The sequence below is a fragment of the Lithobates pipiens genome, unplaced genomic scaffold (genome assembly GCF_037356315.1).
Source record: "Lithobates pipiens isolate NorthernLeopardFrog02 unplaced genomic scaffold, aLitPip1_a1.2 Scaffold_70, whole genome shotgun sequence".
Classification (NCBI taxonomy): Eukaryota; Metazoa; Chordata; class Amphibia; order Anura; family Ranidae; genus Lithobates; species Lithobates pipiens.
In genome coordinates, this window is record NW_027507893.1 from 1557963 (window position 1) to 1573236 (window position 15274).

At 42.8% G+C, this 15274-nt stretch overlaps 1 long non-coding RNA gene across 2 annotated transcripts in view; it reads left to right on the forward strand.

Moving 5' to 3' along the window:
* LOC143959325 (uncharacterized) overlaps positions 1-2201 on the forward strand; it is a 66101-nt gene extending 63900 nt beyond the window's left edge. For both annotated transcript variants that reach the window (XR_013270206.1, XR_013270207.1), the window contains exon 2: positions 1144-2201. This is a non-coding gene — a long non-coding RNA (uncharacterized LOC143959325). The remainder of the gene's footprint in view (positions 1-1143) is intronic.
* Positions 2202-15274: the final 13073 nt, after the last annotated feature.

Genomic DNA, 15274 nt, shown 5'->3' on the forward strand with positions numbered 1-15274 from the left:
GTCTATACAAGCAGTTGTGCAGCGGCAATCACAGTTGGGCTTAACACACTCCGTTCCTGGTGGTAAGAGAGGAGAGGAAAGACAGAGCCAGGAAGATGGCTTGCATCCGGGTCGGGTGGGGAGGGGGGGTCTGGTCAATATTCGCTCCATAAGACGCACAGACATTTCCCGGCATTTTTTTGGGGGGGGGAGTGCGTCTCAGGGAGAAAAATATGGTACCTATCAGAAACAGGTTAAATGCATTACATAGGGTGTGTATTTGTGATGTTACCACCCATAATCCCCATGTAGAAAAATAATTACTGATTGTACAGCTGCATGTACTGTATATAAATTAGCAAGTGAACAGTTAAACATTAGCAAATGGTTCTTGCAACAAAGCACTGCTGGAAAGAATAAAATATTTTGAGTAACAACAGAGTCACTACCATATACTGTATGTGTGTAAAAAGTACATTAACACCTAAATGAGAGTCCTGAGAATTGCAGCCTACAATCCAACTATCCCATCATCCCAATATACAGTTTAGTACGTCTCATTATATTGTGTTCTGAAATGTGTTTATTTATATGTCTTTTTCAGTGCTATGTATCTGAAATCACTTGTTTTTGCCTTACTAAGAGCAAATGCAGTCACTATGCACAGAGGCACATGTGTGTTAGAACAGTATAACCACTATCTTCCACAACAACATTATATTTAAAGGCCGTATAGTAGACATTACACAGTTATAAATTATACAATTTTCTTCTATAGGTTTCCTTTAGATTTACCAAAACCATATAATACAAGGTCAAATCTAAACACTTTTTTTGTTTGTGTGCAATCATGCAGGCTCTCAGTTGAAGGTAAAGGAAATTGAATAAGAACATTGTATGGTGTATGGCCAGCTTTAGAATATCATCTATTCCTGAATCCTTTCCCCCTCTTTGGACTAAACTTTAAACCATCTCTTTGCAGCTAGATAGGCTGTGAGGCGCTAATTATTAAGTAGATATTAAACCCAGTAAATGGTGACCAATAACCATGTGGATCACAATTTGAGAAAGAACTCCAGATGCATAAGCATCAGCATTTTCTAGATGGCTTTAAAACTGCTTTATGGTTTATTAATGATTTTATCTCTTTTATTTTTTCCCCAGCCAACAGAAAGCAATTCATCAATAGAAAGTGGAAATTCAACTTCTGAGGAAAGCTTACAGACTACACTGGAGGACAGCTTAAATCTAAGTGACTCTCCCCAGTGCACCTTGGACCTCCCTGATCTGCGTGTAGCTCCTAAAACCCACCATACTACTCTTCCTATATCTTCTCTTTCAATTATGCAGAGGAGGAATACTCGCCCTAGCTTTGCACTTCAGAAGGTTCAACGGCACCGACGGAGCCATAGTAGTGGTGGTAGCACTAGTCCTGGATGTACCCTTCACGACTCCATGGACCCTTCTGATGAAGAAGGTGCTGGTGGCAGTCTAAGAGGAACAAGTGAGCCTTCAGAGACTCTTAGTAGCTTATCATTAACATCTCTATTTTCACCCCCTGCCTCCTTAGCACCACCCGGTGGTGCTATGAAAAAATGCAGCAGTGTAAACAGTCTTTCTGTTGCCCCCTCTAGGGTAAGAGGAACAAAGCAATTTTACACAGTTGATCCACAGGGCTTCCTTTCAATGCCATCATGGGTGATGGATTTTTACCAAACTTCTGTATCCTCAGAAAACCAAGAGACCCATAGTAGTACTGGAAAACTGCCAACTGTCGAAAGAGTGATACCTACCGGTAGTGTCTCAGGAAATGTGGTCTTTGGCAATAATAATCGGCTGAACAGATGAGATTTTGTTTTCTTTTTTATTGGGTGGGAGCCAGGTCATATGGCTAGGATATGAATTTCTAACTCTGAAACAGAAGAAATGGCCTTAAGGCTCTCAAGCAGACCAGCAGAAAACACTATATTACCTCACTGTGTGAGCCAGCCAAGCAATGCAACTGGAGAAGAGAGGTACTGTTGGCTGAGTTCTCGGGCTCTATAGTGGAAGAATATCTGTACTGTATCCAGCCTTTGGGGCCATTACATATAGTAAATAATCTATGTATTACTTTATTTATATATATTTTATTTTTACTGTTGCTTGGGACTTCCTGAAAGTTTGTATTATAAAAGGTATCTTTATGTGGCAATACAATATATTTGGTGGAGGAGAAACAATCTTGGTTTTTGAAAATCCTTGTTTAATCTGTGAAATGCACACATACAACAAACAGATTTTTATACTTAGCATTTGCGTGGATGTCATATACAGCTCTTTGACAACTGAAAAAGCAACATACACTTTAAATGATCTAAACAATCATAACACATATTTATATTTCTATGCTGCCTCCAAAATAACATGAAATGCTAAAGCTTAGCATGATACCAAAACTGAACAGTTTACCTGTCGTACGAGAGAAATGTAGGTAGTATACCGTATATACTCGAGTATAGGTCGATCCGAATATAAGCCGAGGCCCCTAATTTACCACAAAAAAAATGGGAAAACGTATTGACTCGTGTATAAGCCGAGGGTGAGACATGCCTGTCCATCCCTGTGTCCAGCCTACCTGTGTCCAGCCTACCTGTGTCCATCCCTGTGTCCAGCCTACCTGTGTCCATCCCTGTGTCCAGCCTACCTGTGTCCATCCCTGTGTCCAGCCTACCTGTGTCCAGCCTACCTGTGTCCAGCCTACCTGTGTCCAGCCTACCTGTGTCCATCCCTGTGTCCAGCCTACCTGTGTCCTGTGCCTCTTTGTCCTTCTGCAGCCTGTGTCCTTCTGCAGCGATCTGCATGTAAAAACATACAGCGGCCATGCCAGGATCGCCGCACCTCTTCTCCTCTTCTGTGACAGATGGTGGCCATTCCACCGTTCAAAAGCCGCGCCTCCGTCTGTGATAGGCGGAACACTCAATTTCCCAGCAGTCAGTGTTCCACCTATCACGGACATCCTCTCATCCTCGTCCGTAGTATGAGGATGAGCGGATGTCCGTGATAGGCGGACCACTGACTGCTGGGAAATTGAGTGTTCTGCCTATCACAGACAGGGAGGCGCGGCTTTTGAATGGTGGAATGGCCGCCGTCTGTCTGCATGACACGCTGATCGGGTAGGCAGACGGCGGTGACTTGAGTATAAGCCGAGGGGGCACTTTCAGCCTAAAAAAAAGGGGCTGAAAATCTCGGGTTATACTCGAGTATATACGGTAGATTCCTTAAAGCAGAACTTCACCCAAAAATGAAGTTCCACTCTTCATTTTGCCCCCCCTCCCCCTGTTATATTTGGAACATGTTATTTGGGGGGAGGTTCTCCTCGCCAAAAACTTCCATGTCACAGGTCCCAGAAGGCTGCAGGTCCATTCACAAAGCACAGCAAGGCTTGGGCATGTACAGTGGGAAGCCGGAAATTAAGCTACAAGGAATAACAGCTGGCTGCCCAAGGTTAACATGTGAAGTAGAATAGTAAAGTATCGAACCAGGCAGAACTTAAGCAATGCAAGTTTATTAACAGCTGATAACATACAGGTTTATGTTCAAAGTATTACAACATACAGGTCTAATTTATACAGTTTCTTACAATGCAAGCATATTAGATATAGGTATTCTTATTCCCTAACCAAATGGAAACAATTGTGAATTGTTCTCCCCTTGAACCAGAATGGGTCTTTTCTGCCAATTCTTGGGAACCTGTCACCTGATAGGGACAAGTCGATCGACCAGTGGTCTCGGCCCCTCAGAGTTCTGGGTTCCAGCTCGACCAAGTTCATGAGGGAAATTCACCTGAGACCACACTCTGGAACAAGTTAAGAAGTCTTCTCTGACTCGTACGAGGAGACAAGTTTCAGACAGATATTTGCCTATTGGTTCTGACCGTCTGCCCCCCTTGCAATATTGCTGCATAGAAAAACAGTCGGCCTGATAGACACCTATCTGACTTGTCTGTCTAACAATTGTAGAGCTTGCATTTATATACCCTTTTTACGAGCCTTATCTTAATCATCTCTCCTATATATGATTGGTCGCTAAGATCTACGTCAATGTAACCAACCATAAATCTGACACCTGTTCTATATCCAGATAAACTTAATTATTTCCAGAATTCCTATATGTTTATTAAAGTGATTTATAACTGCTGTTGCCCAATTAAAGACACCTGTTTAGAGACAGTCTGGCACCCAGCTGTGTTATCAAACCCTCCTTATCTTTGTAAGATTTAACTAAGTTCAAGAATGACAGATTTACAACCTTGAGAGAATGAACTTTCAAAATAATGTTACTATATGTATGTATTTTAACAGTTTTAATGAGGGCACAAACAGACCTTTGTTTGACCCTGTCAAACTTAATGTTCTTTACATAACTTTCCCATATTCCACCTAATTATTTTAACCACATGTTTTCTTATCTGTCTGAGACAATTCTATATAACTTGAATCTATTCCAATGAACTTTCACCCAGTAAACTCTAAGTATCTATTAAAAAGCACGAGAAAGAAGCAGACAGGTCATCTAAAGTTCAACATTTAAAATTAAATCTTTCTAAATCTATGGAAAACACAGTATACGTTATTGAAGATTAATAATTGTTGCTTTACTTATTGAATAATAATATTAATAAAACCACTACTATATAATAATAATATGAATAATAATAATAATATTAATCAATACATTATATGCAAATCAATATGAATAATATGAAATTCATTGGCTAATATGAGATTCTACAACACATGCCGGCACCAGGGACCTGCAGATCAGTGAAGAACCTACTCGGTCTTATTACCTTATTAAGAACTGCTTTGTGAGTGGTCCTGCAGCCTTCTGGGACCTGTGACATGCCCCAGAAGACTTTGGGCAGGGAGAAATGAGGAGCATGGTGAGTGGCAGTGGGAGTGGGTACCTATCAAAACCAAGTACCTACCCCCCCCAAAAAAAAAAATTCCCTTGATCCCTAAACAGACGGGTGTCTGTTTAATAAAAGTCAGCAGCTAATGTTAGGAAGGAGAGGGAACAGTGCTGGTGTAGGCTGTGGAAGCTAGAGACCAGGGGGTGATGTCACTTCTGAGTTAGCAGGCGGAGGAGGCAGCTCACGTTTGGAGCATGTGTGCTCCTTCATAATGAAGGAGGAAGTGATGTCACACCCTGGTCTACAGCGACCACAGCCTACACCAGCACCGCAGCTGATGCAAAATCGCCACCATCACAACCGCCAGCCATCAGCTCGCTACACAGACCCTGGGACACAGAGACAGCGGGACCACCCAGAAAATGCAAAACAGGACTTACTCCTTCATACAAGTGCATACCATCCTACTCTTGTGAGTGTTTTTACCTTTGCCTTTAAAATGTTTCGCAAATACTACACTTAGAAACGCTGTTCCCTGTCCTTCTTGTCCAGTTGTTTATTTAAAAGCCAAGATTTGATATAGCATAGGAGACATATATCAACAAATGAATACACAGTAGCAATACAGCCATTTCTGTTTTCCCCTACATGATCTAAACACTTGGCAAGAATGCAAAAATTTCAGATCAGTGTTGGCCATTAGGTCGTGTTCACACTTGACTACATTTTTAATGCTTAACAAAGGCTCCTCGTTACTATGGGCGTTAGATCCACGTTAATGAGCTTTAGTATTTTAGACTAGACTAGCATTTTACAAGCATTAACGACAGGTTAAAAATGCTCCCCAAATGCCCTATGGGCAGTTTTGAAGCGTTTGATGAGCGTTAAGGCTCATTAAAACCGCTTCACAAATGCCTATTCCATTACGGTAAATAAACTAATATTAACGCCCCGCAACCGCACCACAACTGCCTGCCAGAGCTTTTGTGAAGCGTTACCATAGACTTGACAGGCGTTGAAAGGCTGCAAACACCTTCTGACGCAACATCGATTTTGAAGCAACGCGATGGTTCATGCTTTGATTGTGTGAACAGCACTGTGTGCTGTCCATTGTACAATTTGCATAGGCATTTGAGGGGCATTTTTAACGCCTCTCAAATGCCTGCTTTTGACGTGAGTGTGAACTTAGCCTTTTTGTGCTGGTGACATTTGTTACAGATTGGTCACCCAAGAAAAAGCTATGTAAAGTTTATCAACTAATAGTAGCTGGTGATGCTGCTATTTGCTTAGCATTTGAACCAGAAATTTTAGCCCTGTTAAAATAAAAACAAAATGTCTTTACTGAAATACTTTATAATTTGCCTTGACTATTGATCCCAGCACTATATTATAATTTCCTAGTTGATGCCCTGACCACAGGCTGTGCCCATTTTTTGGCAAGGGCATGTCATACATTCTATCCAGAAGGGATGAGGTTCAGGTTAGCTGCTACCATGGATTTATGGCAAACCCTGTGTGTTTGAAAATCTAGGTCCCAGTAAATTTATGCATGATTTTTCCAAACTGAATACTTTGTAAACATAATGTACTATTTGGCCTTTGAACTTAGGTCAGCTGGCTTAGAATGGACAATAGTTTGGATTTTGAACAAGCCAGCCTGCTTACTATAAGTCTGGTGTCACAGCAGCCATATTAGCAATATGCTTTATCTTTAAAAAAGAAAGCATAGTGAGTGCTGCTAACAAACTACATAAGGGGAGATTAGTGTAGAGCTTTTTAAGGTTGATGTAAACCCTTACTGAATGTCATGTAGGTAGCAAAACACTGTTTATCTTAAGGAATTAGGGGGCGGGGAGGGGTTTTACCTTTTTTATTGATTTGTTACATCTTAATACTGATTTACAGGCTGGGAATTATAAGAGAGAGAGCGCCTTGAAAAAATGTTCATAGCCCTTGAAATTTTCCACATTTTGTCATGTTACAACCAAAAATATAAGTGTATTTTATTGTGATTTCATGTCATAGACCATCACAAAGTGGCACATGTAATTGTGAACTGGAAGGAAAATGATAAATGGTTTTCATTATTTTTTTTTAAATAATAATCGGAAAAGTGTGGCGTGCATTTGTATTCAGCCCCATTTACTCTGATACCCTTAACTAAAATCTAGTGGAACCAATTGCTTTCAGAACTCCCCAAATTAGTAAATAGTCCACCTGTGTGTAATTTAATCTTACCATAAATACAACTGTTCTGTGAAACCCTCAGAGGTTTGTTAGAGAACCTAAATCCAATGGAGAATCTGTGGCAAGATTTGAAAATTGATGTTCACAGACGCTTTCCATCTAATCTGACAGAGTTTGAATGGACAAACATGTCACTCTCTAGATGTGCAAAGCTGGTAGAGACATATGTAGCGGTACCCCTGTGAGGGCTGCTGATTGAATCTATACACCGCTGGCTACCCCGACTTTGCAGATCCTCTCTTACCTCTGACACCCTGGGTTCCTTTCTGCAATGTGACGTTAGACATGCAGACATGTTAGACATCCAAAGACATGCAGGTAGGTTAATTGGCTTCTGTCCAAAATTGGCCCTAGTATATGAATGGGGACCTTGGATTGTGGGCTCCTTGAGGGTAGGGACCAATGTGAGTGTGCAATGTACAAGGATAGTGACAATTGTAGACACTAACTCAGGTTGAACTGGATGGACTGGTGTCTTTATTCAACCTTACTTACTAACTATGTAACTATGTTAGCAATGATAAACTCACACAATATCACTGAACCACTCAGAAAAGTTTACTAAAGTAAATAATGGACCACAATGAAGAGCATGAATAAACACAAATTATAATTGACAATTGACTTTCACTTAATGCACATATACAGAACTTATAACCTTATATTCGCTCTAAGGAGTATACGTGAACAGTTGTACAGGGGGATAAGTAACTCAATATCTTCAAAACATATGTTATATTTTTTTCTTCTCTTCTTTTTTCTTCCATTTCTCTTTTTACTTTACACCTCATCACTCACCACTCGCCTCACTCATTATTTTCACCTTTATAATCATTTTATATTCTACATTATTCACCTTTATATTCTATATTATTCACCTTTCTTCCTCATGCATTTATCTGGCATCTTAGGCTTTTCATCAGGTTCACTGTTTTTATGTTTCACAGGGTTGTCCATTCACACACACACATGGCCCACAAATTGTCTATGCTGGTTGCTATCACCCTTTTGGTGACAGCAGTGCCTGGAGATGAGACCTTGCAATTTTTTGGCGACTATCGATACTGCACTGCCGCTGCGCAGATGCAGATGTAGGTTCAATATGCAACCTGGTAACAAACCTTTTTATATACAATTTTTTTCTTTTATCTGCCTAACCAAAATCAATTATCCTTTTGACCATTTAAAATTAATATTTTTTTGTTTTTAGATATTTTCCATGGTTTATGCTTCTGATGAGCGGCTATAAGGCCGTGAAACACGTCAAGCCTTACATTTTACTACCATTCTACCATCGACCAATTTATATTCTCTACGGGTTTAGTCATGTCTATAATCATTCAGTATATGAATTATGCTTATTTCTTTTTCTTTTATTTATTTTTCTCCCCTCCTATATTTTTTGTTTTTGTTATATTTAGTTTTGTTTTTCATTTACCTATGTTTATAAAAGTGTATCCATTGTTTGTTCTATAACTGTTTCAATGTTTGCGGACTACTATGTAACTTATGTTGTAAATGATCAAATGCTTTTGGAGGCAATATACCCATTTAGTTGTATGTTAGATTATACAACATGAATAAACAGTATTTCCCAGTCACTTGACTTTCTTTTGTGCTGCTGTGTGCTTCAGATAAAGTCCCACCACTTGCTCTCAATTTTAATCAATGATAGGGATGGAGGCAGTTACCCCTTTCGTTCCTGCCTCATTTAAAGTCCCAAAATTTATTTTCTTCTTGTATATTAAATATCTTCCCACTGAGGCCTCAACACACAGACCAAAATGTAAAGTCTAGCATAATTACTCAATGGCTCCCCCTAGTCTATAATTCAGAGTTTAGCTTATAATTGTAACAGCAATGCTTGGTAAGGGAGGAAAATTATGAAAGTTCTTTCAACTCCGGATATCTTCAACTAGCCTGATGTTTAAACTGCAGTATTTGTAATCCACAAAGACAAATGAAAATAAATGACCGTAGAACAAAAGATATGCTGATGACAGCTTAACTGAAGAAATATAGCCACTTGTAGATTCCTCCTTACATGTGAGTGCAATACAGTACTGACTTTACAGCACAGGGGGAAAAGACAAGACTCCAAAGTCCAGCTGTATGATGCCTGTGAAGAAGTAGATTCACCTCCATGGAACTACAAGTCTCACCAGCAGTCTGTAGAAAGAACTCACTCAGCAATACTGTACTCTCTACTGGAATGGGCAAGTGCCCTCTCACCACAATGGGCTCCAATGGCTGTGAGACTCCTTCCAGAATCCCTTCCTGGTGTCTCCATCTGGTGAAGATGGTGCCGCAATGCCGTGCTGCAACTCCTGATGGGCTGAAGTGCAGGGGCTTACAGTTGCTCTGAAGCACAGGTCAGTCCGCTTGCTAGGATGGCAAGGCTGTACTCTGAGATCCCTCAAAGGTGGGTGATCCGGCTCTCTGCTGGTTAGGTCACAGTCTCTCAATCCTGGTCACACACAGACCTCCTGCTGACAGGTGTTGAATGGCATCCAGAAAGACTGAAAGCAGACCACGCGGGTCCTTTTATCATTCCTCCCAGCAGGCAGTGCTGCGTGATTTGCATTGTCTGTCACGTAGTTCAGGGCTGATCCAGCTAACAGAGTCACTTCCTCCTTCAAACTACATCTCACAATACTTTCCTGCATTTCTTCTCATAGAATAAGAAAGAGATCCTAACAGAGCTCAGCAGCCACTAAAGGGAGCTAAACTAATTTGAAACAACAACAAACTATTCAACTATAATAACTATAGTAGCAAACCCTTGGCTACACATACCCAAAAAGACTTTCAGCTGTAATTGCAGCAAAAGGTGGTTCTACAAGGTATTGACAAGGTATTGACGGGCTGAATACAAATGCACTTTTGAGATATTTAGTTGTAAAAAAATTGGAAAACCATTTATCATTTTCCTTCCACTTCACAATTATGTGCCACTTTGTGTTGGTTTATTACATAAAGTCCCAATAAAATACATTTACGTTTTTTGTTGTAACATGACAAAATGTGGAAAATTTCTAGGAGTATGCATACTTTTTCAAGGCACTGTAGGGGCAGAGCATTCTAAACCCATAACATGAGGTGCGAAAGCAAGGCTCTTTAAATCTATTACCATCTGTTACCTACATGAAAGCTAGGAAAAAAAAATGCTTTCCAAGTCAAATTATAATTTATATAACGTTGGTGGGTTATACCTATATAAAAAAATTATACTTGAGTTTTTAGAATTGGAGTGCTGGGGTACATTTTCTTATGTATGTGCCTAGAAGCACAGATCTGTACACACAAAAATCTTTTTAAAGACCAATATCTTTTTAAAGAACCGATTAATAGCTAGATCTTTGTGTTAACAACTTAGTTACTTGATTCTATTATTTACTTTTTTTTACATTACAACATCTAGCTAGGGGTAATTAGAATGCATCAGGCAGCTGTTGCTGACACTGACAATTAATTCAAGAGCTGCCTTTTTTGCAGCACCTCACTACATTCTTAAAAAAAATAATAATAATAATAATATATATATATATATATATATATATATATATATATATATATATATATATATATATATATATATATATATATATATATATATATATTTAAAACCCCAGGTTCACTGCAACCACCAGCCTTATACCCAAATAAAACAAAACCAAATAAAATTCCCAGCTTGTATCATCCCAGGTATACTTAAGTAAAAACTGACCAGCATTAGGGCAGTAAGGCTTGTATAGGCCATCATATGTGAACACAAGTCTGTTTTTATTTTTATTTTTTAATGGTCATCAAAAGGTTTTTTTTTTAATTGCTAGTATTAGGGTACATGGGGCCCAACAACTGGTGGCTGTTCTGCAGCAAAGTCCATCACTTCTTGTAGAGTGGATTGTTGAAGAAAGCCACGTACTTAGTCTGGCGGACTTCCCGCCCGACTGTCCGTCGGACTTTCCGAACGGGCTACTTGCCCACACACGGCACTTTTTCAGCGGACTAATACGGCATACTAAGTCCGCCGTACTATCCGCCCTACTTTTGAAATGAACGGACTTGCCCACACACGCGGAGGAAAGTCCGCTCATTTCGAGCACGTCTCCAGGTAGGCGGGGCCCGCGAAGGAGACGTCGCTGGCCCCGCCGCCTGGTATGGACTTAAAGGGGAACCCCAACGCCGAAAAAAATCGGCTTGGGGGTCCCCCCAAAGTCCACAACAGACCCTTGTCCGAGCACGCTACCCGGCCGGCCAGGAAAGGAAGGGCGAGCGAGCGCCCCCCCTCCTGAGCCGTACCAGGCCGCGTGCCCTCAACATGGGGGGTGCCTTGGGGAAGGGGGGCCACGCGGCCCCCCCACCCCAAAGCACCTTGTCCCCATGTTGATGAGGACAAGGGCCTCTTCCCAACAACCCTGGCCGTTGGTTGTCTGGGTTTGCGGGCAGGGGGCTTATCGGAATCCGGGAGCCCCCTTTAATAAGGGGGCCCCCGGATACCGGCCCCCCACCCTATGTGAATGAGTATGGGGTACAATGTACCCCTACCCATTCACCTGTAAAATAAAGTACAAAAAAAAACACAACACACAAGATAAAATAATTTATTGCACAGCTCCGGGGGTCTTCCGTCTTCGGGGGTCTTCTTGCCGGACTCCTCCACTATCTTCTTGTAGCTCTTTTACTAGCGGAGGAGCCCGGCATTCTTCTTCGTCGCCGCGGCCTCTTCTTCCGACTTCGGGGGTCTTGTCCCCCTCTTCGGTCTTCTGTCACCGCCACCGCTGCCTTCCCTTCTTCTTCTTCTTCTTCTTCTTCTCCTGGAGATGTTGACTCGACGTTCTCTCCGGCCGCAATGCCAGGGACGCGCTGCGCTGCCACTTATATAGGGACAAGGGGCGGTGTCACATGGGTCGATGTCACATGGGTTGATGTCACATGGCGACAGTCCCAGCATCCTCCGGGACTGTGACATTGTAAGGGGGCGGGGTCACCATGTGACACCAACCCATGTGACATCAACCCATGTGACACCGCCCCTTGTCCCTATATAAGTGGCAGTGCAGCGCGTCCCTGGCATTGCGGCCGGAGAGAACGTCGAGTCAACATCTCCATGAGAAGAAGAAGAACGGAAGGCGGCGGCGGCGACAGAAGACCGGGCCACCGCCTGTAAAAGAGCTATAAGAAGGCGCGGTGGCCCGGCAGAAGAACCGAAGAGGGGGACAAGACCCCCGAAGTCGGAAGAAGAGGCCGCGGCGACGAAGAAGAATGCCAGGCTCCTCCGCTAGTAAAAGAGCTACAAGAAGATAGCGGAGGAGTCCGGCGAGAAAACCCCCGAAGACGGAAGACCCCCGGAGCTGTGCAATAAATTATTTTATCTTGTGTGTTGTGGTTTTTTTTGTACTTTATTTTACAGGTGAATGGGTAGGGGTACATTGTACCCCATACTCATTCATATAGGGTGGGGGGCCGGTATCCAGGGCCCCTTATTAAAGGGGGCTCCCGGATTCCGATAAGCCCCCCGCCCGCAGATCCGACAACCAATGGCCAGGGTTGTCGGGAAGAGGCCTTTGTCCTCATCAACATGGGGACAAGGTGCTTTGGGGTGGGGGGGGGCGCGCGGCCCCCCTTCCACAAGGCACCCCCCATGTTGAGGGCACGCGCCCTGGTACGGCTCAGGAGGGGGGGGGGGCGCTCGCTCGCCCCTCCTTTCCTGGCCGGCCGGGTAGTGTGCTCGGACAAGGGTCTGTTGTGGACTTTGGGGGGACCCCACGCCGATTTTTTTCGGCGTTGGGGTTCCCCTTTAAGTCCATATGAGGCGGCGGGGCCAGCGACGTCTCCTTCTCGGGCCCCGCCTACCTGGAGACCCGCTCGAAATGAGCAGACTTTTCTCCGAGCGGGAAAAGTTTGTTCATTTCAAAAGTACGGCGGACTGGCATACACACGGCCGGATTGTCCGCTGAAATGCGAGTCCGGCGGGAAGATTGGAGTGTAAAACTACATTCTAAGTGCGCCGTACTTTCGGGTCAAAAAAGTATGCCGGAGGCTACACACGGGGGGATTGTTTGGCGGACTTGAGTTTGCCGGACTTTTCCACCCGCTTGTTTGATCGTGTGTACGCGGCATAACAGGCAGCTTCTTAGATTTTGGATCTTATCCAAATCGGCCACTGATGCATCGTTTTTGAGACAAGTCCAAGTCCAAATGTAGAGAAACAACACAGTGAGAATTGGGCTAAATGTTGAGACAGAAAGCATAGAAAGTTCTTTTTAGAAAAAAATAGAATCTCAGCTTTTTTAAGATTTGAGGGAATCAACTATTTTTTGGGCAAAATGAAGGAGAACTTGGAGGAGAGGTGCCAGAAGGTGCAACTGTTGGCAGCAACAGTGAGATTAACAGGGAAAAGTGTTTGGTCCTCTCTTAGATAAATATATAAGAAATAAATGTATTGATTTTATCAGTAACATCTGCAGTGGGTGTTTGGTAGCCCTCTGTAATCCAGGTCTGATTAATTTTATTATAAGTCAGCTTCTCACTAACGAACCTCCCTGCTGTAATGAGGGTCCAATGTGGCTTCTGTCTTGTACCAGAAACATTGCATATGCTCTGAAACGTTTGAGAAAGACTGTTGGTTCTGAGGAGTCAGGGGATGAGACCAGTGAGGAAGAGAGGGTGCAAGTGACTGTGCTATCACCATTGGGCAAGACACGTCATAGCACCAACAGCTCCAACAATGTACCCCATCCAGCATCCTTCCCAGATGACAGAAAATGTACCCACTGTGCTGTAAATTATATATAGCATCCCTGCCTATGCTTACTGGATTTTGAGTATGTTGTCATGTGTACACTGCCACTGACAACATGTTCAGGTGACACACTCACAATACATTCCACGTGCTTATGGAGAGCAGGGATGGCCTACTGGACAAAATAATGGCAGCTGAGTACCAGCCACTGTGGTATAGCACAGGTCAAAAAATTCAGCAGTTGCTGAAAAACAGCAGTACTGCCCAGCTGGCAGTAACTAACTTTGCATGGGGTGATTTGGAGACATTTTTTTCTTCAGCAGCTGTTTGAGAGACTCCTGACCTGGGAAGGATGCTGTGGGGGAAAGCAGGAGGGATGTAGAAGAATTGTGCAGAGATTAAAACCTTTGCTTGACTCTCCACAATATAACACCATTACTCTCTTTCCCGAATAACATAAGCATTTGAAATCCATTGTGAGACTTCCCTTCCTGTTACTTGAGGCCAGAGATGCTGCAATGGAAGCAGCAGAAGAATAATGTGGACGGGTCATATGTGGAAAGTGAGGAATAAGGAAGAGGGGTGTAGGATTTTGCTGCTGATTTTGTCTCACCGAGTTGCTACTTGCTGAGCTTGGTACAGAATTATGTGTTTCCTCTTGCATGTGTTACCAAAATGGCTGGTACTTTAAATACAGTTTGATACAAGCGGAGATTGTGCCAATAGTGCTGTCAGCAGCAGATACATTAAAAGGGCTCACACTGCAGGGTTCTGGGGATAGCAGTGGCCTTTATTTGTGAGGAAGTGCTATCAGATGATTTAGTAGCTATACCCTCCAGTCCTCTGCAATCTGTCCCTGAACAAAATCCTTGGCACCAAGGACAGTCTGCAAACCCATAATTCACCCCTTCTCATGGTGGAGCCCACTTTTGGAACATCACTGCCTCTTTCTGCTGCTGCCTGTCTGATGTCCACTCCCTTTGTGGTCATGGCACTTTCTTCCTTATCAATAACTGGATGAATGCTTGTGCATGACCAAGATCATCTCTTGCAGAAAGTCAGTGATCATGTGCTCAAATAATTCTTCCAACTACTTATTGCAAGTTAGTGGGGCTATGGCAGAATTAGCAGAAGAGGAGGCGTAAGAGGAGAGTGCAGTAACATCACGTTCAGATACTGCGCTGCTCTGGGCCTGTGGGGAAGAAGAGCAAAGCATTGTTAGCCACTCAGCTTCCTTCTGTTTGTAGAAGAGGTGAGAAGCATAGAGAAGAGGAGTGGATTGAGAAGAGGAAAAGGGTGAAATAAGAAGAGGAGAAGAAAGAGGTCACATTAGCCATGCTCAGCTACAGCAGGAACTTTTTAGGTCTACTCACAAAGGTGCACTCGCCTATATAATATATAAATAAAAG